Source organism: Odocoileus virginianus, chromosome 17 (genome assembly GCF_023699985.2).
Source record: "Odocoileus virginianus isolate 20LAN1187 ecotype Illinois chromosome 17, Ovbor_1.2, whole genome shotgun sequence".
NCBI lineage: Eukaryota > Metazoa > Chordata > Mammalia > Artiodactyla > Cervidae > Odocoileus > Odocoileus virginianus.
In genome coordinates this window covers 35994822-36016514 of record NC_069690.1, presented here as the reverse complement: position 1 = coordinate 36016514, position 21693 = coordinate 35994822, and the positions used below count along the sequence as shown (strand labels likewise).

Here is a 21693-nt window from a genome sequence, read left to right as displayed (position 1 = left end):
AACATTAAAGGAAGCTCAGAAAAGGGCAAGGTGGGAAGCCACCTGTAACTAACAGAGCAACTTTGGCTTTTTCGTGTATTCTTTTTAAAGACTATTTTTGAATGTGGACAATTTTATAAGTCTTTATTGAATTTGTTACAAAACTGCTTCTGTTTTATGTTTTGGTTTTTGGCCGCAAGGCAGGTGAAATCTTAGTTCCTGGTCCAGGGATCACACCTGTGTCTCCTACATGGGAAGACAAAGTCTGAGAGACTGGACCAGAGAGGAATCCCTTGTATATTCCTTTTTATTCTAAAATTCTAATTATCATTAGTCTTATATAATTATATGTCTTATATATATGTCTTATATAATTAAAAGTCTTATATAATTATAATTGCATAATAAACAACATTTGACCTGCTTTTTGTCCTTTACTATCATATCATAACTATTCTTTTGGTTGTGGCAAAGTTTACATAGTTCCAGCTTTTCATCATTGTGTAATAATATCCCACTGAAGGAATGTGTCCGAATTTAACCAGCTATTGCAATTAAATGCAGATATTGACAATGAAAATTGCTTTCAATCCTGCTATTATATAAATAGCTCTAAAATGCACACTTTCATGTGTAGAAGAGCCTTTATTTCTTTAGGATTATATTCTTAAGATATTTATCCAGAACCAGAATGACTAAGTTAATGAATATGGAAATTATGTAGCCTCTGATATTTTAATTATTTATTTATATCACCATGTTATTTCCCAGAAGGATTCCAACAATTTTTCAACTACCACCAGCAACCTGCAATGACACCAGGCTCACCAGAGTCACACAACCTCTTGGGAATCACCTCCCCTCTATACCCAACTTTGCTAATTCCAGACAAGTTTGATACCTTACAGCCGTGTTTTATTTAACATTACGATACCCTGCCACCACTCTCCATTTCTTTTTCAAACCAAAATGGGGGAGGGTGCTCTAATTCAGAGGCTACCTATGAATAATTTAATAATAAAACCCTACATGGACATAATTCCTTAGGTGTTCCAAAGAATTTTCACATACACCATCTCACTGAATGCTCGTAGCCACCACTGAGAGGAACAGCAGAGCTGTGAAGTGGCCAAGAACTGCCACTTGTTTCTCTCTCTTGCTGAAAAGGGCTGTTCCTCACAGCCAAGCCATCTGCGGTGACGCCTGCCCTGAGCAGGGGGAGAAAGGTTGTACTCAGTGCAATTAACGGATGAAACCTGGGCGTTGTGCGTCAGTTTTTCTCAGCGAACAGGCATATTCTTGGAAAAGTTCAAGAGGACTGCAGTACATGAAATCTTGACCTTGGACGGCTCGCTTCCTGCCGGGTAAACGGCCGGCTCCCCTCCCCTGGCCCCCACAATGGCTCCTGTTTACCAAGCCCTCTAGGAGGAGTGGCTCGTTTACCTAAAGGTTAATGTTAACTTGAGGAGGGAAAACTGACCCTGAATCTGGCCTCTGGAGTTGCAAGTTGTCTTTGCCCTTTTTCAAATCCTTGGTAAAAACAAGTCTGGTTGCTTGTATTTGTCTGCCTCAAAGAGAACAACAACCCTCCCCCAACCCCCCAAAAAAAGCCAGTCAAATTCTGTTTACTCTTGCACAAGAGAGCCTCGGGCACAGAAAGCAAGGAAGGGACGGAGCTTGTGTAGGTCTGTGGGTTCATCAGGGCAGACTTGCCCACCTTCCTCTGTAAACTAGGCTACGTGAGACACACTCAGAAGGCGCCCGAGACAGATGCAAGACAGCAGACAACAGTCATTGATTGCCACGTGTGACTATTTTCGCTTTGTCTTTGGGAGCTTTCTCTTCCCCCAGCTCTCTCCTTCCTGTTCATACCCAAGGCTAAATCCGGTTGGCTTCTCTCCAGCCCCTAAAAGAGAACAGCTCACTCAATATTTGCCACAAGGGTTTGCCTTCTGAGTCTAGCCTACAGAAATGTTTACTTGCCCCACAGTAGTGGTCATCACTGTTAGGAGATGTAAAAGGGAAGTAGCTGCCAATAACTAGGAAATGTAGATCTGTCATAAAAATCTAGATGTCCATTCCTTTCGGAAAAGGAGGTCCCCATTGCTTCAGGCCGGCAATCAACCAGAACTGAGCAATGGCTCCCTCTCTAGACATTTTCCAGTCTGCCTCAGTCCCTATCATTCCCTACTGTCTCCCTGATTCAGGAGCCAAGTGACGGTTACCCTCATGTTATTATTGTTTTCCATTTAGCAGCATTGAGAGAGAGAGGAAACACTTTTGTATGCCCCAGGTCACTTCTCTTTCATTTAGGCTCCAAGTCTGACCCCACAGACATCCGAATTTACTCAGATTCTGCTAGCAGATCTCAACTTTTCTTTCCCAGTCTCAGCAACTACTCCCTGTTAACCTGGGGGTTTCTACCTACTCTCCTGTCTTAAAATTTGGTCAAAAGCAATCTTGAAGCCTCGAGAAATCAAAAGAGGTGAGGCCACAGATTCAAAGAACAAGGTTAAGGAGAATACAAAAGAGGGAAGGGGGCTGCTGCTGGCATCCTGAGATACGGTACTTATATCCCAATGGGAGGGCCTGTGCCTGATGCTGAAGCCCCAATATTTTGGCCACATGAGAAGAACTGACTCAGAAAAGACCCTGATGCTGAGAAAGACTGAAGGCAGGAGGAAAAGGGGATGACAGAGGATGAGCTGATTGGATGGCATCACCGACTTAGTGGACATGAGTTTGAGCAAGCTCCAGGAGATGGTGAAAGACAGGGAAGCCTGGTGTGTTGCAGTCTATGGGGTCACGCTGAGTAACTGAAAACAACAACAAAGGGCCTGTGCAGTCAGGGATGTGGCTTTAAACCACTTACTAAGAGGCAGCTGTAATGAAGTGGCTAAGAACTCAAGATTCTGGAGTCTATCTGCCTAGATTTAAGTCCATGCTTTGCCACTTCCTAGTTGTGTGATCTCAGGCAATTTACTTATCATAACGGCTCTCTGCCTTAGTTTCCTCATCTGTAAAATGGTGTGCCCCAGCCATGAGAATTAAATACAGTAATTCATTTGAGTTAATACAGTATGCTTAGGAGAGTGCCTGGCACATAGCAGGTGCTCACTATTTGCTATCATTCTCAGCTATGTGGCCCTGGACTGTGACTTCTCTGATGGAAGAGGCTATTGTAAATTCTCAATTCTTGCCACAGTGTCTGGCACATAACAGAGATCCCTATGCTTCTTGAATGAATGAAGTGGAAGGATGAATAAATGCAGGAACTAGTTTCACCTGTCTAAGGTTCCTTCTCCTCATCTATATAATAGAAATGTTGTGTGAGCATAAAAAATAACTTTTTCAAAGCATTGACTTTGCATCCTTTCATATAGCAGGCATTTAAAACAGTTTCATTCACTATAATAGTAAATACTATTTACAACCTACTTACCAAGTATGCATGCATGCGTGCTAAGTCGCTTCAGTCCTGTGTGACTGTGTGTGACCCTATGGACTGTAGCCCACCAGGCTCCTCTGTTCATGGGATTCTCCAGGCAAGAATACTGGAGTGGGTTGCTATGCCCTCCTCCAGGGGGTCTTCCCAACCCAGAGAACAAACCCATGTCTCTTACGTCTCCTGCATTGGCAGGCAGATTCTTTACCACTAGCGCCACCTGGGAAGCCCACTTACCAAGTAAACAAGTATTAATTATACTTACCAAGTATAACAGGTATTAATTATACTAAAGCACTTTACATACATACTGTCTCATCTCATCCTCATAATATCATACCATAGATACTCTCTTACTTCTATTACAGATGAGAAGGCTGAAACACAGAGAGGGTAAGAGGCAGACCTGGGATTAGAAGCTATATTCATATTCATCTGACCCCACAGCCTGTCTCTCCTCTACACTCCATCCACTGCCTTTTCCTCTCTGCCAATCACCCATAAACGACTGTAACCATAAAGTGAAGCGACTGCTTTCCTAGCTCCTATAAGCAGTCTTGGTGATGTTAGCCTCTTAAGAATCAGCTGGTCCCACACCATTTTCCTTTAAGCCAAATGCTTCTAAATTCCCACTTCCAACAAGGGGCCTGGATCTCCCCAGATCTGACATAATCCGAGACCAGCCCTATTGTTTCTACTGTGTATGTATTTTCACTGTTTCTTTCCCTTCTTTTCGCCAGTGTCCACACTGTACCAGGGCTCTTATTTGAGTGTAATCAGAGCATGTTCCAGTGGAATTCCTGAATATTACAGCTGGGAGGGACCTTGGAAATTGTCTAGTTCGGTCTGTTTGCTTCTTAGAGGTTTTGAAATCCCCCTCCCAGCTAGCGGAGAGGGACAACTTGTACAAAGCTGGAGAGAAGTCAGCAGAGCCAGGATCAAAGCCCCTGCTTCCTGCCCTTCTACATAGCTTTCCATTATGCCAGTCAGTGGGCAGGCAATATAGACCAAGGGACTTAGGGAATTAAAGCAAAAACAACATACATACTATGCTGCACAAATATATGTAGCAAACATAGAAAATATCATCTTCAGTTTTTCTTGATGACACAGTCAATTTCCCTTCCCAAGTAAAATAGTTAAGATAGTGAAAAAACCCTGTTTGCATTTTGGTATGGGATTTGATCTTGGGATCTTCCAAGTAGAGGCTGCCAACCAAAGCCTAGTGACAGCATGAAAATGACTTCCATTGACCACCAGGGGGAGGGGATGAGCACTGGGATAGCTCCACGCAAGCAAACACAATGCAGGTTACTTGGAGGGACTCATTTCCATTGCTCAAAGACTACACATGTTGAGTACTCTTCTTGGCCCAAGAGGTGCTACAGAAGGGTGGGAAATGTTTAGTGCTTTCCTTTGCTATGCTGAATTAATATGTTTAGTTGCTCAGTCATGTCTGATTCTGCAACCCATGGACTGCAAACTGCAAGGCTCCTTTGTCCATAGGGATTCTCCAGGCAAGAATACTAGACTGGGTTGCCATGCATTCCTCCACGGGATCTGCCCAACCCAGGGATTGAACTAAGGCTTCCCGCATTGCGGGCAGATTCTTTACCATCTGAGCCACCAGGGGAGCCTGAGAATACAGGAATGGGTAGCCTATCCCTTCTGCAGGGACTCTTCCCAACCCAGGAACCGAACTGGGGTCTCCTGCATTTCAGGCAGATTCTTTACCAGCTGAGCTACCAGGGATTAATATGGGGGTCTGTAAAAGGGAGGAAAGAATCATTTGGTTGTTAAGTGTTTCAAATGTTAGTTTTTTTAACCCTGACCTTCACAACCTAGGCTTTTCTTTTGGTCTGCAGGAATTCATTCAGCACTGAAGAGTTTTCCTACTGTGTCTGCCTGTGATTTCCTTCTCTTCTTCCAAATAACAGGTTTTCCTGCACTCCACTCACCTTTTCATCTTTTGGTCCTCATTCCCCAACCAGAAGCATAGAATGCCTCTGCTAGCTCTTAGAAAAAGACAGAAGTAGATGGGACAAAAAAAAGATGCAGAATAAGATCTCTGGATCTTGCTTTTAGCTTTGCCTCTTTGACATAGGATATCATATTTAGAAGCCAGTGCTTATATTCTCCCTCATTTCCTATCTTTTCCGTCATTACGGAATCACCAAGAAGATAAAAGCTTAATATCCAGGCAAGTGCTTTGAACTCTGAAGCAGGCAGGATAAAATAAAATGCCTACAATGGTCCTCCATTCCTTCCCCTACTCTAGCAAGGCTTTTTTTCCTGCCCCTGTTACCAGAGTCAATTTGAGCACTATTTGGTCTATATTTTAGCATAAAACTATGACTTCAGAAAGAAAGGGCTTCCCTGGTGGCTCAGCTGGTAAAGACTCTGCCTGCAATGCAGGAGACCTGGGTTCAATCCCTGGGTTGGGAAGATCCCCTGGAGAAGGGAACAGCTATCCACTCCAGTGTTCTGGCCTGGAGAATTCCATGGACTATACAGTCCCTGGGGTCACAAAGAGTTGGACACAACTGAGAGACTTTCACTTTCACTATGGTCTTTTGGCTTTTCATTCTATCCACCCTTTGAATCTCAGCACAGGGCCTAAAGGGACCCTTATCAAAACACAGACTAACAAGGGAGGCACTCAACTATTCAAGGGTTTTGCCAATAAGTGCTGAGAATAACTGGCCACATTCCCTGTGAACAAGAAACTTGCTGACTCAGATGCCATCTTTTATTCTGCTAGAAATCAAGGCATTCTGCAAGACTGGAAGATGCAATTTTCAGGCAGGCTCATACCCAGTCATTTTCTCCACAATACGCAGTACGTAACTAGCAAAGACAGATTGGTTCTGGATCCAAACCCCACCTCTACCACTTACTATAACAGAATGGTGACTGTGGGTGAGTGAGTCTCTTTGTACCTCAGTTCCCTCGTAAGTAAAATGAAAATAATATTCACCTCATGGGGTTGCTTTAAAGATTAAGTGAGTTAACATTTCTAAAGCTCTTAAAGCTATGTTTGGTTCAAAACAAGGGCTATTGTAAAATGAAAATATAATTGTGGCACTGGTGTACACAATAAATAACAAGTGTCTAGCACATACTAGGCTTCAGTAAACTGTTAGCTCCCTTCCCACGTTCATTCCTATTAATAAATGTAAGTTACATTTTTCCCTAGGGTTCAAATCCCATAGAACTTTCCTCAAGCCTAGAAGAGTTTTCCTTCAGGAAGGTGAGAAATAACGCCTAGAAGTGAAAGAAAAAGGAGATAGGTTATTTGCAGAGGGCTGGAAAGGAGGTAGGTTATTTGCAGGGGGCTGCGCTGCCAGGAGAAACAGAAGTGTATTTCTGTAAGGATTCTCCAGACAAAGGAAGAAAGGTGATCAGAAGGATCGGAGGATGAGGAAGGAGGAAAGGGAGAGAGTTGTGCGATTCCCAGGGATCTCTGGTATCTCAGGGACAACCCCCCTGGGGGCAGAGGTTTGGGGAAATCGAGGGAGGGCCGGAAGTGAGGGTGCGCACAGAGGGCGACCCAGGTTTGGGAGGAAAGATAGGTTAGGAAAGAGTGAGGAGCTGGGAAAAGAATGGTTGGTGTGTGAGAAAGGTCCTGGCATGGGGTCCTCAGGATGAGAAAAGGGAGTGAGAATATTTTAGCAGTGAATTAAGTATGGGGCGTGGAAGAGGGTGAGCGATACCTAGACCTGCTTAGAGGTGGGCTACAGCAGAACCGAGAGGAAGCAGGGCGTGCGGGAGGCTTTTGCCACAGAATGCCACCAGTAGGTAGCCTTGGGAAACTGGGCACCGTGGAGGACCGGGGCGGGGGTGGAGGGCATGTAGAACCCGGTTTTCAGTAGGGAGGCACTAGGGGGCCGCGGCCTGGAGGCAGCAGCGGGCTTTGGGGCGCTCTTACCCGCAATTCCTATTCCCCCGTGTCGCCCCCGCTCTGCCGCCCGTATCGCTCGCAACCACACTCGTGGGTCCCCTCCTCGAAGGAGACACGCTCCCACTGGCTGCCAGACAACCCCTAACCCCAACCCGAGCCGCTCCTAATTTGGGGTCCGCCCGCCCCCCCGTCATTTGCATATAGGTCTTTCCAGGCCTTCGATTGGCCCCTTCGGTAGTTGGCATGCCCCCCCGCCTCCCGAATCCAGTTAACCGCTCGGAGAGAGAAGCGCCCGAGGTCGTCCCGGGAGACGCAGAGGACGCTGAGACGCGGACCGCGCTCCCGCCGCGCGAGGCGCAACTACCGCTTGCCCTCCGCGGGTCCCCGCCTTACCGGATCCGCCCAGCCCTCCCCGGTCCGCCCCGCCCCCGGGTCCTCGGCGGATCCGGCCCGCGCCGTCCGGGCGTCGTGCGCAGGCGCGGCTTGAACGTCGGGGGGCCAGAGCGAATCAGAACGCCTGATTGTGGAGCTCCAGCGGCGACAGTCGGTCCGAGCGAGGGGCGCCTTGGCCCTTAGGCACTCTGTAGAGGGTAAACATCCACTGCCGGGAGCAGGGAACACCTTGCAGAGAGGGCTAGATTGAAACCCAAGTCGAGATCTCAGGTTGCCTGTGTAACCTCGGACAGCCGACGTGCCCTGAGACTTAGCTTCTTTAGCAGTAAAATGGGTATCACAAGCCTGTGACGAACCGCTCAGGCTTATTGAATCACGATACCTCAGAGGGTGGGAGGGTCCTGACCCCGCCACTGAACTGGCCAATAGGAAAGAGCTGCCCAGGGCTCAGGGGTTTTGACTTCTCAAAACAACACCTTGACTATTCTCAGGTGGAGAATCAGAGTTGTGACTGGATTCAAATAATTGTGGTTCCCTAAAGTTTCCACCTGTCTGAGCTTAGAGTCCTGCCTGGAAAGGATTGGCAGCCAGTAAAAAATCGGACACGACTGAGCGACTAAGCACAGCACAGAGCAGTTTTTGCCTGGGTTGATTCAGATTGGTGAAAGATTGAACAAAGGATTGATTTTAAGTCTTGAACCAGAGCGATTTTGAGAAGCTCCCTTACGGATTGAACCGAGGAGGGATATACATCCCTCTTCGTTCTTGAAATCTTTCCAGATGCTTGACTTGATGCCACTGAAATATAGCTGCTCCTGTGAAAAAAGATCGTTTAGTCCCAAGGAGTAAGATTTATGTAAGACTGGGATCATTTCTTTTCCAGCAATTGAGGGGAGACATGTAAGAAGGAGAAGGCCCCCTAAGAAAACCTGTAGTCAAAACAGCTAAGGGAAAAGACAAAATCCACATCTGTGATGTGAAGCACGCTAAAGTTAGTCCAGGAGCTAAGTTTCAGCAGGTTCACTGGGAACTTTGTGCCCAGGATTTTGTCCCATGCTGTGATAGAATACTGGAGAAACAGCAGGTGAATAGACTTTAAAAAAAAAAAAAAACCTTCAGGAGAATTTTTACTTTAAAAATAAAGTAAAAATATTTGGGCTACAGCCGATGCAGAAAGAAATCCTATTTGAACTTCCCTGATATAAATAAACCAGAGTTTTCCAAACACCAGTGGTCACAACCTGGCAACCCCCTCCACCCATCCAGGAAGATCTCCAGTCAGGCAGGCATCACCCAGCCATTTAGAATGTCCCATTTTCTTGGACATTCCAAAAAATTGTGTAAACAAGTCTCATCCTGTGAATGAGACTTCCATCCTGTGAATCCCTCAACACCCCCACTCTTATTAAACTGATGTATAAACCTTAATCCCTAGCTATTTGGGGTAGTTACTCACTCCTGAATGCTCTGGTGTATATAAAAAACTTTGTTACCTTTCAGACCTAAATTGGTAGAGGAAAGGTTTTCCTGCCAACACAGGGCACCGCCCCTTTACCTGCTGATCTGCTGAAGGAGGAGGCTAGAGGTAAAGGCATAGCTTAACCTGAAGCAGACACTAAAATCCTGCTACTTGGTGCATAAATTCACACTGGAGGGCCCGAGGTACACCCTTCCAGAAACCTCTCTGCCATCCTGTTCTCTTCCCTCTTCCCATCAGGTGGCCCTAGGCCATCTTGCCCTTCCCCCTCTCCAGGGCCTTGGGGATCCAGGTGACCATCATCAACTGGCCACCCAACAGATGCTTCCCTAAGACCAACTGTCCCAGCTCTGTTCCCCTCCCCCATCCCGCCTCTTTCTTTCCCCAGTGTCCTACCAATCTGCTCTGGCAAGCTCATGCTTTGGTCTCTGGTCCCTCTGGAGTAATATTGTGATGGAAATGAGAGAGAGGATGCAGGAGGGAGCCACAAAGATTTACAGCTTCCAGAGGGCTTCCATTAAAATCCCTGACAACGGGTTATTTATGAGAGGGTTGGCCGCAGTGGGAGCTAATAGGCCAGAGCCTGGCACTGCTGTCCTTTCAGGGGTAATGACAGGAACAAACACAGGGTGAACAGTTGAGCTGCCCCCACGATAGAGCAAAGCAGGGTTCAGCCCCCTCAGGCATCCCCTCCAGGGCCAGAGAGTGACAGCCAGGAAATCCGAGAGCATCAGCGGTTTGTAGCAGACAAACCAGAAACAGGAAAACCCACATGACAAACACTGGGGTTTTCTGAGCTTAGGTGTGAAGGTTAAAGCAGTGTGTTAGAGGGTCCTTGCAGTCCTCTCAAAAAATGTAAACTGTGTCCCCTCCTCTGAGCTCCAACTAAGAAGCAAAAGTGTGTGAAAAAATACAGGTCTGAAGCTGTTGTTTTCACTGTCTTTTTGTTCCTAAGGCACCCACCTGACTAAATAAAGAAAAGACAATAATAACAGAACCCTCAGAAGTTTATTCACAGTTGACACACACTGTTTCCCAGTTTGAGACACTTCCTTTAATTAAAGAAAAAAGAGAGTCCTGCTTTTGGTCCCCTGACCCAAGATCCAGCCTAGAAGCCCTTTCTTCTTGTGCCAATCAAAAGAAAGTACTGGTGTATGTATCAGGGATGAAGTAGGAAATAGAAATGATGCAATGTATTAGGAAATATTATAGAGGTATGTCCAATCACAGAATCAGAAGTCTTGTTAAATCAGAAGAGATCTTAAAGATTCTCCTGGTATTTCTCTTGTTAGCAGATGAGGAAAATTGAGGCCCGGAAGAATATGATGCCTTGGCCAAGGTCATGCAGGGTTTCATAGAGAACTTCTCCTTCCTTCGCACACTTTTTAGTACTGTTATTGGTGAAACAGAAACAGAAATTGCTGTCTAGCACCTCTTCTAAGGTCTTCCGTTTTGGTGTGTATCTGATAGGGCTCAGAGAGGCCCAGGGAATAGGGCTGCTTGCCCAGGAACAATGGAGCTTCCAGTTTCTGTTTTTATTTTGTCCTTTTTCATCTTCCCTCTGCCTTCTGGGGGAAACAGCTTTCCCTGAAAGGAGCTACTATTCCTGATTGTTTTGATTTTTTTTTTTTTTTTTTTGGTGCAGATGCTTTTAGAAACAAATTCCATAGAAAGTGGCCCTGACTGCAGGGGAAATAATAGGCACATTACTTGAACACTTTATGTGTGCAGGGCAGCTTGCTGGGTACCTTGGAGACACCAGACGCACGTACTTATCAGTGCACTAAAGTGAAGTCGCTCAGTTGTGTCCAACTGCATGGACTGTAGCCTGCCAGGCTCCTCCGTTCATGGAATTTTCCAGGCAAGGATACTGGAGTGGGTTGCCATTTCCTTCAGGGGATGTTCCCGACCCAGGGATCAAACCTGGGTCTCCCACACTGAAGGCACTACATGTAGCAAAAGGATCCTCTATAGTCAGAGTTGCCTTTTTATTTTCTTTCAAATTAGAATACTCATTTCCCAGTAATACTTCTTTTATAGACTCCATACTGTGTACCCATGTATGTGTGTGAAATGAGTATATAGTATGGAGTCCTTTCACCTACACATTGGTGTCATTTTATATGGTAAAAATAGTAATGAGGGACTTCCCTGGTGATCCAGTGGTTAAGAATCTACCTTCCGATGCAGGGGACACAAGTTCCATCCCTGGTCAAGGAAGTAAGATCCTACATACCACAGAGCAACTAAGCCTCTGTGCCACAACTAGAGAACCCACATCCTGCAACTACTGAAGCTCACATGCTCTGGAGCCCTTGAAACACTGTTACTGAGCCTGCTCACCGCAACTAGAGTCCATACATGGCAACGAAAGAGTCCACACGAGGCTACGAAGATCCAGGATGCAGCAACTAAGACCTGACAAAGCCAAATAAATAAATAAATACTTCTTTATTTTAAAAAATAGTAATGATAGTCAAATTCCAGAATTACAAAAAAAAAAGAATTTCAAAAGGAGTTAAGCAAATGCAGAATCTTTGCTTTTTAAAAGTGGTTTAGGGAATCCCCTGGTAGTCCAGTGGTTAGGACGCCATGCTTCCGCTGCAGGGGTGTTGGGTTCAATCCTTGGTTGAGGAACTAAGATCCTGTATGCTGCACAGCATGGTCAAATAACAACAATAATAAATAAAGGTTGAATAACTTAAATATTCAATGCTTAGAGAATGGGGAAGAAAGCTTATGTAACAACAACCAAAAAAAACTCCCAATCATTATGAAGTTTTATAGCAGTATACAAAAATTTTTTACCTGATATAGTAAGTGAAAAAAAATTTATAGACTGTGACTACAATTATGTCAAATATGTATTTGTATGCATTAAAAATATTAAGAAAATGTTCACCAAAAAAGGTAAAACCATGATTCACACAGGTATAAAAGTGAATTTGAACTCATGTTAAAGATTTTATTTAGCTCATTCAGTGAAGATAGATGGTTCAGCTAGTTCAAAAAAAGCAGCACAATTTGATGAAAAGAATTGCCAGTGCAAATAATCAATAACCAAACTATGATAGGAATAGAAAAGAGTTATATTTGAGCCAACCAAGAGACAGATAACTCTGAGAAAATTCTCAGATAACTCTGAGGAACTTCTCTGGAGAAACACAGTTTTATATCTTATCAGATAAAAAAAAATCAAACAAATCAGGGATACATTCCTTCAAGGTTTTTTTTAAAAAAAAAACAACAATGAATATCAGCATGCACACAGCAAATCAGTATGACCTTGGCACCTGGGAAGGGAATCTTCTCATCAAAGGAGTACCAGCACCGGTGTTCCAGGGACTTTACCTTTATTTATTCATTTATTTTTTCATTTATTTTTATTAGTTGGAGGCTAATTACTTTACAATATTGTAGTGGTTTTTGCCATACACTGACATGGATCAGCCATGGATTTACATGTGTTCCCCATCCTGAACCCCCCTCCCACCTCCCTCCCCATCCCATCCCTCTGGGTCATCCCAGTGCACCAGCCCCAAGCACTTGACCTTTAACATGTGTTGTGCTTAGTCGCTCAGTCGTATCTGACTCTTTGCGACCTCATGGACTGTAGCCTACCAGGCTCCTCTAGGAAAAGAATAATAATACATACTATGACAATATATCAGATAATTGTCTATGAAGCAAAGTGGAAAATTTGACTATTACTGGGCGGAGCCAATTAGACAGATCATTTATAAAGTCAGTTTTTCTTGCATCTTATAACCATTTTGCCTTTGTGGGAAAGACTGCTGAGAACCTAGGAGTTTCTAAATTCTGGAGGGATCAGGTAAAAAGAAAAGTGATTTAATTCTGCTTCAATTCAGTTCAGTTCAGTTCTCAGTCGTGTCCAACTCTCTGTGACCCTGTAGACTGCAGCACACCAGGCTTCCCTGTCCATCACCAACTCCTGGAGCTTGCTCAAACTCATGTCCGTCAAGTCGGTGATGCCATCCAACCATCTCATCCTCTGTTGTCCCCTTCTCCTCCTGCCTTTCCCAGATTCAGGGTCTTTACCAATGAGTCAGTTCTTTGCATCAGGTGGCCAAAGTATTGGAGCTTCAGCTTCAGCATCAGTCCTTCCAATGAATATTTAGGACTGATTTCCTTTAGGATTGACTGGTTTGATCTCCTTGCAATCCAAGGGACTCTTAAGAGTCTGCTCCAACATCACAGTTAAAAAGCACCAATTCGGGTGATGCTTTAAAGCCCCGATTCTGGCCCCGGCTGGTCAGTCAGTCAGGCTGTGTTATTCGACAGGACCATTTACATTTCAGGACAGCTAGGCATGGACCCTGCAAGTGGACAGCTTGTGCCAGGAGGGGTGGCAGAAGAGGCTAAACAGGCTCTTACAAACATAGGTGAGATTCTGAAAGCAGCAGGCTGTGACATCACAAATGTGGTAAAAGCAACTGTTTTGCTGGCTGACATAAATGACTTCAGTACTGTCAACGATGTCTACAAACAATATTTCCAGAAGAGTTTTCCTGCGCGAGCTGCTTACCAGGTTGCTGCTTTGCCCAAAGGAGGCTGTGTTGAGATCGAAGCAATAGCTGTGCAAGGACCTCTCACGACAGCATCACTCTAAGTGGGCCAAGTGTTATTTAGTTTGGAAATTTAATAGTATTTTTAAACTAATGGCTTAATCGGTTGAAGTATCTGGAGATATTATGGAAATACCATATAATAAGGAGAACAACATGAATTGAAGATTAATGATGAATCTAGTTACTAATGTTATAAATTACACTTCTATAACACTTGTATTGCTGGATGTGGGAAAACAGATATGCCTTACTTAGTTAACTCAGAAGAATAAAAGTAGAAGGAAATAACATGTAGGAAAGATGAGCTACTATTCCTAAGAAATAAGAAAGAGCACACCTAATTCAACTAAACCCTATTAATTTAATGATGTGAAGTATTTTATCATGTCAGATATGTGATTTTTACTGGAATAAAATTAAAGCATTTAAATTTGAATGGCAGAGATAAAGGGGAAGAAACTGGACCAAATTTTATATAGATAATATTTTTCTAGTGGAAATAAAATAGCATGAAGATTTTCCTTGGTGTTATTCCATTCACTGATTTTTTTAACAGTTTAATGTGTACATTAAATTACATTACCTAAATAAAGGTGAAGAAACTATGAAGTTTAAAAAAAAAAAAAGCACCAATTCTTCAGTGCTAAGCCTTCTTTATGGTTCAACTCTCACATCCATACATGAATTCTGCTTATAAAGGTATAATTTACCAAATTGCTATAAGCCATAATTAGTTTAAGGAGAAAAGTTGCCTCATCTCTGGAAAACAAAGATTAGAAGTCAGCAGTATTTCAGACAAAAAGTCACAAAAATCATAATCATATTTACCAATTAGTCAAATCCCATGTAGCTGATTTTTGTCCTGCTTGAGTTTAGTTTTTCCTTTAGTTTTGTTGAACTTGTCTGGTGATTGAGGATGATAGTGAAAGTAATAATTTTAAGAAGTTTGTGAGTTTTTTTTTTAAGACTCCTACGTTGGAAATTCTCTGGCAATCATGTGGTTAGGGCTCTCTGCTTCCACTACAAGGGGCACGGATTAGATCCCTGGTCAGGGAACTGAGATCTTGCAAGCTGTGCAACACAGTCAAAAATAAATAAATAGAATAAAAAAGAAGACAACTATGATTTTCCCAGTGAAGTAGGTGCCTTGATCGCTGGAAAAAGCATACTCCACGTGGAAAATACATTTTCTAACAGTTTCTTTGTCACTAAAAGGATGTCAGCCTTGCAGCAAGGGAAGAGTTTAACCCATCAAGCAAAAATGGGGCTTGCCAGAGAAGCAAGAAGAGCCGAGCAGCTGTATTGGGTTTCCCATAGCCTCAGTTGTTTAGCTTACAGCTATTGTTTACCCATCTTAATTTCTCTGATTTGGGAGCAGACTGTTGTCATGTTCCAAGGACATCAGGACGGCAAAAGTTCGACAGTGAAGGGTTCATTTTTATGAAGGTAGAATGGACTTTATCTATAGTGCCGTAACCTTTACAGATTCTATTGTCTTCGCCTTTGTGTGAAAGTCATTTCCCTAATACTTGGGTTCAGTCCCTTTAGTGCAAGCCTTAGTTCTGATGACAAATGGCATTTGAAAAAGCTTTTGATTTAACTGTCAAATCTGAATGAGCTCCTTGCTGGGTAGAGTATTCTTGGTTGTAGTTTCTTCCCTTTCATCACTTTAAATGTATCATGCCATTCCCTTCTGGTTTGTAGACTTTCTGCTGAGAAACCAACTGATAAACTCATGGGAGTTCCCTTATATGTTATTTGTCATTTTTCCCTTGTTGCTTTTAATATTTTACCTTTGTCTTTGATTTCTGTCGGTTTGATTACTAGGTGTATCTCAGTGTGGTCCTCCTTGGGTTTATCCTGCCTGGGATTCTCTGTACTTCCTGAGCTTAGCTGACTACTTCCTTTCCTATGTTAGAGAAATTTTCAGCTATTATCTCTTCAAATATCTCTTCTCAGGTCGTATCTCTCTCTCTTCTTCTAGGATCCCTGTAATGCAAATGTTGGCATGTCCCAGAGGTCTCTTAGGTTGTCTTCATTTTTTTTCATTCTTTTTTCCATATTCTGTCTGGCAGCAGTGATTTCCACCATTCTCTCTTCCAGGTTACCTTTCCAATCTTCTGCCTTATTCTGCCATTGATTCCTTCTAGTGTATTGTTCATCTCCACATGTTTGTTTTTTAGTTCTTCTAGGTCTTTGGCAAATATTTCTTGCATCGTCTCCATTCTTTTCCTGAGATCCTAGATCATCTTCACAATCATTATTCTGAATTCTTTTTCTGGAAGGTTGCCTGTTTCCACTTCATTTAGTTGTTTTTCAGATTTTATCTTGTCCCTTCATCTGGGACCTAACCTTCTGCTTTTTCATTCTGATTAACTTTCTGTGTTGTGGTTTTTGTTCTAGTTGCTGCGGGATTGTGGTTCTTCTTGCTTCTTTTGTCTGCCCTCTGATGGAGGAGGCTAAGAGGCTTGTGTAAGCTTCTTGATGGGAGGGACTGGCGGAGGGAAAAACTGGGTGTTGCACTTATCTGCTGATGGGTGGGGTTATGCTCCTCACTGTTAATTGTTTTGCCTTAGGTGACCCAGCCCTGGGGTCTAACAGGCTCTGTGGTAGAGTTAATGGAGATCTCCAGGAGGACTTAGACCAAGGGGCACCTTCCAGGACTACCGCTCCAGTGCCCCCATCCCCAAGGAGAGTCATTGCTGACCCACACCTCCACAGAAGACCCTCCAACACCAGCAAGTATATCTGGTTCAGTCTCCTGTGAGGTCACTACTCATTTCCCCTGGGTCTTGGTGAGCTCAAGATTTTGTCTGTGCCTTCCAAAAGTGAAGTCTGTTTCCCTTAGTCCTGTGGAAGTCTTGTAATTAAATCCTGCTGTCCTTCAAAGTCAGATTCCCTGGGGATCCCCAGTCCCTTTGCTGGATCTCCAGAGGCTGGAAAGCCTGATGTGGGGGTCAGAACCTTCACAACAGTGGGAGAACTTCTTTGGTATTATTGTTCTCCAGTTTGTGGGTCACCCACCTGGCAGGCATATGGGATTTGATATCATGACTGTGCCCCTCTTACCATCCTGTTGAGGCTTCTGCTTTGTATTTGGATTGGGGGTATATTTTTTGGTAGTTCCCCGCATCCTCCTGACAATGGTTGTTCAACAGCTAATTGTGATTTTGGTGCTCTGGCACCAAAGTAGAAAGCACATACCCTTCTACTCTGCCACCTTGGAGGATAGTTTTTTGTTACATTTAGAAATATTTGATTTGTAGGTGCTTATGCTTAAGTCAAGTAAATAGAGCTCTTTTATAAATTAGATAATATCATTTGGAGATAGAAACATATCATATTTATAACACACAAAGAGATACACATACATCCAGATAGACACACAGAAAGATCTCAGAGTGTTCTTGCTTAACAGGCTTCTTCCCTCTCCCACCTTCTTTTTTCAATTTTAGGTTCTACTAATTGAACCAAGGGGGCTCTCCTGGTGGCTCAGATGTTAAAGAATCTGCTTTCAATACAGGAGACCCAGGTTTGATCTCTGGGTTGGGAAGATGCCCTGGAGAAGGGAATGTCTACCCAATATTCTTGCCTGGAGAATTCTGTGGACAGAGGAGCCTGACAGGCTACAGTCTATACAGTCCATAGGGTCGCAAAGAGTCGGACACAACTGAGCGACTCACACACACACTTAAGTATTTGCAAGTACTGGCTCCACATCACTTATACATGAAGCCAACAGTTCAGTGGGTGGCTGTCTGTCCATGAGTTGATAAGCTTTAGAAGCATAGTTTTCATTTTTTTTAAAGTTTAATTTTACTATAACATATACATCTTTCCAATTTTAAGCCACACTTTTTTTAAAAAAAGCTCAGCCAACCTAGTTCATTCCAAAATTTCTTTTAGGTCTTTCCTGCCTAGAAATTCCCCCTTGGTCCCTGCCTAGGAATTTCCCCCAGGTCTTCTGTCTAAGAATTCTCCCCAGGTTCCTTTCATGTAGGAAATGAACTGTTACCCCCTTAAGACTACAGATCTTAAGATAACAGCTCAAATAAAAGTCATGGACTATCATTTAATAAAAGGATATCCAGATATCAGGGAAAATTCACCAAAGCATCTGAAGAGTGCTGTGAGGCAGAGGTGGGGCGGGGATGGGGGTCTTCAAGGGGCTTGGTACCAAGCACCAGCCCGAAGTAGGATACAGGTGACCTCAGGCCAGCTTTTCTGATATCCTGCCAACTACCCCCAAGCATTGTCAATGTAAATAATTAATAACCAAACTGTAATAGGAATAGAAAAGAGTTATAGTTTAGCCAAATTGAGGACTATAACACAGGACACAGCCACTCAGACAACTCTGAAGAACTGCTCTGGAGAAGCATGGTTTTCCATACACTTTTATATCTTGTCAGAACAAAGAATATCAAACAAATCATCAGGGATATGTTCCTTCAACTTTTCAAAAAAAAAAAAAAAAAGCAGATCAGCATATACACAGCGAGTTGGTATGGTCTTGACACCTGGGAAGGTTGACTCCTCGAGGAGTCAACACCTCGAAGGAGTTCAAGCACTGGTGTCCTAGGAAGGGAGGCATTTAATTTTTATGGACATTTTAAACTTCTGGTCACTATACCATTTGCTTTGATGGCAAAACAGATATATAATATACATTTGATAGGCCACAAACAGCATAAAATTTAAGTTAAATCATCTAGCAGAACAATCTCCCCATACCTCCATATGTGAAAATTTCTTCCATTAGAAATATTGAAAGGAGTTGCAAGCTGAGGCAAAACTGATTTTTTTCCCACAAGAAAAGGAGGGAAAACAATCAAACCTCTATCAGACAAGTCAAAATCACCTGTCCACAAATTACTTACAATTTACAGAATTGTGAAATAATTTCTATTGAATCGATTTGAATCAGCTAATTAAAGGACAGACACATTTTTCTCTATAGATGGCAGTCTTGAAAACATGAGTGGAATTACAGAAATTTTTTTTTGTTTACTTAATGTACTTTTAAAACACAAATATATGCCTCCCAAATGTTTAACAGGACATTCCAAAACACTCTTAAATATTAGCATCCCCTGAAGTTCTAAGTAGGTGATTGGTTTGCCAGCACATTTTAGAAACACCTGATTAATGTGAGGCATGGCTGGTTCTGGTTTCGCTTGAAGTTTATGAAACACCACATTTGACATAATTTTTAGTTGCCTTCTTGCCATTGATTACTCCTTCTCTTTCTCAGACCTGGGCATACAAGCTATCTCTACATTGTAAGTTATCAAACTGTAGAGTCCCTAGATGGTTACAGAGATAGCAAGCTTCAGGGATAAAATTCCTCTTACCTTCCTTTTCCATGGAGTTGACAGTCCAAAGGCCAGAGGAGTCACTGGTTTCTGGGCAGGACTAGAGCTGAGGGTGAAGGTGAAAGCAGTAGTAGCTAGTTGGGCACCTTCTCTGAGGTTGCCTCTGCTTCTACTTTCCAAAGTCCACAGCCCTGTCACCTAGCTCCAGCAGATCTTCACTAGCTGGGACAGTGGTCACATAAACCTAGTTAAATTTACATTAAATAAAAATCCGGTTCGCAGTTGTAATAGCCATATTTCAAGCGTTCTGTGGGTGATGTACATGTGGTAAGTGGCTCCTGGACCCAATAGCACAGATAGCGGACATTTCTATCATTACAGAGAATTCTGGTAAAGGCACTACTGCAGATGGCCACTCCCTCCCTCCATCTCAAATTCCCCTCCCATCCCTTTTTCTGCCTGCCACATTTGTTATTCACATAAATCAAGCATCTGACAAACACTCTCTCTTTGACCAAACTCTGCTTAGTTTCCTCTGAGCCCTTTTCTCAACTTGGCCTCAAACTTGGGCTTCTGTGTCTATCCTTGGCAAGTTCAGTTTCAGCAAAAACCCTAAGTTGATTCAGAAAGAATCCTCCACCCTGATATCTATCAGTTCCTAGCCTGACCTCGGCAAAAATCCTATTAAGTCAGTTGAGCAAGAAGCCTCATTACCCTTGGTATCGAGTCCTTTTAGTAGTTTTGCATCTACTCACCCCCCACTCTGCTTAATTGCTATGAATTCCTATGTGTCCTTATTGTATTTGGAGTTGAGTGCAATCTCTCTCCCCTGTTGCAATGTTTCTATTGTAATAGCTCTGAATAAAGTCTTGTTATCATTTTAACAGGCTTCAGAATAACTTTTTCTTTAACACTTCTTTGAAAGCTTCCTTCTTGGCCCTAGGAAAAGTCAATTTTGTTTTAGCACCATAACAGTTCTCCTAAAGCCAATATCATGGTATTAAACTCATTTATGTGTTTGTTTGTCTTCCCTTACAGATTACTGAACTCTCATGAAAAATACAGTGAGTATAGTGATTGAGTACACTGGAATCAGAATGCTGGGTTCAAAGCCTTCTAATGGCACTAACTAGCTGTGTGACCTTGGGGCAGGCAACTTTATTTCTCTAAGCTTCAATTTTATCAACTATAAAATGGGGATAGTAAAAGTGCTTCTCTTATAAGGATTAAATGAGATAACCCACTGTGTCAGGCAGTGGAGTAACCTAATCTCCAGTCTTAGTTAGCCCCCATACCTAGCAGTTGAAGATAGAAGTGGAAGATTTTCTTTGTAGGTCTAAATATAAATTCTCCTTTCTTTAATATTCAGTTATAAAGGATTGTACTTGCAGCCTTCCCTTGACACTTATATTGGAAACATCAGACTGAACTTTTTCTTCTATGCTGTCAAATTTAGCTCCCCAAACTATCAACAAAACAACCAATTGATAAGACATAACTGAGTTTATTCTTACCGCAGTAAGGAGGACTACCACCTCAACTGTAAGCTGTGTGTGTGTAGGAGGTGTCAACTCCTAGTGCTTTTCAAAAGACTAGTAAGTAACATTAATAGAAATATATCCAGGATTTTGAGATCACTCACCGCAGTAGACAGAGTTTTAGATAGAAGAGTATTATTTTGGTAACTCAGAAGGTAATTAGAACTTTCAACAGAAACCCCTCTCCTGGGTTTACTCACCATTTCCCACCATCCTTTCATCTCAGTTGAGTGCCAGGAATCTTGTGAGAAGGCAGAATTAGAAACGCTCATTCTCTTGCCTGAAACCTCAAGTGGCTTCGGGGACATAAGATCCCCCGTTAAATGACACAGAAAAGTTACCTTTCATATTTAGACAGATGCTGCACCTTGGAGAAGGGGCACTTCTGAATTTAATCTTTCATATTCAGCATGTTCCGTGTTAAGAAATAATTATCCTGACGTGATAAAAGAGGGACTTTATCCAGGACTATTGTAATGGGTACATTACACTAAAGGAGAGAGACTGCACTAGACTCCAAATACAATAAGGACAAGTGGATGGAAAATTGCTAAGAGAAGACATCAAGGTGGGAGGATTGTTGCTAAACCTACTTACAGGATTCTTGCTGAAGATAGGCCAGGGTTTCATCAGATATCAAAAGGTGGGGGAATTTTCTCTAAACTGACTTAGCAGGAACTCTTGCCGAGTTTATTCTTAACCCAATTAGGAAGGGCACTACTTTGACAGAGTTAACATTAAAGAATAATTTCTTCCTAGAGGGGAAATGATGAACCACAAACTAGGGCACCCAGGGAGATTGCTGGGTCTCCCTGGGCAGGTGGGAGGCATGATTAAATGCCAAAGGCATTCTCATCTGTAAAACTCTTAGGGAAGTATTTTGTGGAGACAGGAGAGAAATGAAGATGGTCTTTCAATGGCCCTTCAAATGTATGGAGCTTTCTCATTCAAAACGGAAAGAATTTTATCTATCTATCTAACTATCTATCTATCTATCTATCTATCTATCTATCATCTATCTATCTATCTATCTATCTATCTATCTATCTATCTATC

At 42.9% G+C, this 21693-nt stretch overlaps 1 protein-coding gene across 1 annotated transcript in view; it reads right to left on the bottom strand.

Moving 5' to 3' along the window:
* Positions 1-21632, bottom strand: part of TTLL6 (tubulin tyrosine ligase like 6) — a 61373-nt gene extending 39741 nt beyond the window's left edge. The window contains exons 1-2 of the mRNA XM_070479334.1: positions 20838-21632; positions 19139-19343 (exon numbers count right to left, since the gene is read on the bottom strand). The gene's annotated coding sequence lies outside the window, so the exon portion shown is untranslated. The remainder of the gene's footprint in view (positions 1-19138; positions 19344-20837) is intronic.
* Positions 21633-21693: the final 61 nt, after the last annotated feature.